At 46.2% G+C, this 1,813-nt stretch overlaps 1 pseudogene; it reads right to left on the bottom strand.

Moving 5' to 3' along the window:
- Window positions 1-1,394: 1,394 nt before the first annotated feature.
- LOC136638070 (5S ribosomal RNA) lies at window positions 1,395-1,514 on the bottom strand (annotated as a pseudogene).
- Window positions 1,515-1,813: the final 299 nt, after the last annotated feature.

Below are 1,813 nucleotides of genomic sequence, written 5' to 3'. Positions count from 1 at the left end.
GGATGTTATCTTCAGGCAATTGGAGGCTCAACCCTCTAGACCAGACCTCCTGCCCAAATGTTCCCTTACCTTGAGGAGGCCTCTGTGACTGCCCCCCCCCACTGCAGAATGCAGCGCACGCCCCATTGGCATGGCTACATGGGTGATGGAAAGTTGGATAGGATTGGGCCTATAGTTATTATTAAATATTGATAATGCAGCTAAAGTGGCATGCTGCCATAGAAGCAGAATATTTTGGTACTGCCAACAGATTTACAATCTAAAGGTAAAAATAAGGAACTTTAGGGAACAAAGGTTAATCAAATCAAGTAAACCCAGGGTGAGAATTGTGGTCATGCTGTTGAATGACTTCTTTGCCTGTTGCCTCCTGTTGTGGTTCAGGAGAACTCTTCTCTTCATGCTTTAAGTTTGACCATCCCGTGTCTGAAGGGCCATGTCCTCCTGGCCCATGACAACACCTTAACTAGTTCTGAAGAGGCTTCAGCTACTCAGAAAATATAAGAACATAAGAAGAGCCCTGCTGGATCAGGCCAAAGGCCCATCTAGTACAACTTCCTGTATCTCACAGTGACCCACCAAATGCCCCAGGGACCACACAAGACAACAGGCACAACCTGCGTCCTGGTGCCCTCCCCTGCATCTGGCAATCAGAGGCAGTCTGCCTCTAAAACCAGGAGCTTGCGCATACCTACCATAACTTGTAACCTGTGATGAACTTTTCCTCCAGAAATTTGTCCAATCCCCTTTTAAAGGCATCAAGGCAAGATGCTGTCACTATGGCTACAAATGGATGCTAAGGAGGAGGAGTCCAATAGCAATTGGTTCTACTTACATTACTGAAAAGTGTCTCTCTTCCACTGAAAAGCCAAATGAAGTCTCCTCTTTACCATGCAGATTACGGAAAACATCTGCAAGAGGCCAAGTTTCTGAAACCTTTATGGCCCAAATCCTCAAAACCTGTGAGTAGGCATGCTACAACACTACTAATAGTTGCAACTGCAGGTGAATTCCCAGACGCACAAATGCGTTCGCAAACACGTTTTCCTTTTCCCTGTTTCCTGAGCAATGATAAGAATACTGATATGGTGATACTGTTCTTTAAAAAAAAAATCACTATAAATAGCACAGTAAGCCAGAAGAGAATACGGTAGTTTCAGTTTGTTTGCTCACTAAGATGCTCCCTTTCACAATATGTTAAGACAAAGCTCTTAACGCACAAAGACAGAGAAACTTGCATGAAAACATGTCTACCCAGAAGCAAACATAAAAGAGAGAGAATCTGCACAACTGGAGAATTGTGGAAAAGAAAGGTGAGGATGCTCGGGAAAGACATTTGGTTAGAAAAATACTTTTGGAATGGTTGGCAACCTTCAGTCTGGAAAGACTATGGTATAAGCCTACAGCACCCGGTATTCCCAGGCGGTCTCCCATCCAAGTACTAACCAGGCCTGACCCTGCTTAGCTTCCGAGATCAGATGAGATCAGGCATGTGCAGGGTAACAGTTGCTGCACTTTTGGGATACCTTTGCATTATCAGCATGAGCAGCCCAATCCTAACTAAAGTCCTACACTTATCCATTCCGCTCCCTGCCTCTGTTCTGTCCTCCCCCCGCCCCTCTGCTTGCTCACAAGTGGCACAGGCCTTTGACTGGTGCCTACCTGCTCCAATGGGCACAGGTCAATACTTTGACTGGCACCAGCAGGCCGGCACAGGTCTTCGCACCGGCACACGATTGTCCGTGATGCTGCAACATGTATATGGCACATTTGCAACTGTGTGAATGCTCATACTACCAGCGCAAGGCTGGATAGG

The sequence above is a fragment of the Tiliqua scincoides genome, chromosome 1 (assembly GCF_035046505.1).
Source record: "Tiliqua scincoides isolate rTilSci1 chromosome 1, rTilSci1.hap2, whole genome shotgun sequence".
Lineage (NCBI taxonomy): Eukaryota > Metazoa > Chordata > Lepidosauria > Squamata > Scincidae > Tiliqua > Tiliqua scincoides.
Note: the sequence above shows the minus strand (reverse complement) of the source record. Positions and strands in the feature narration are given on the sequence as shown.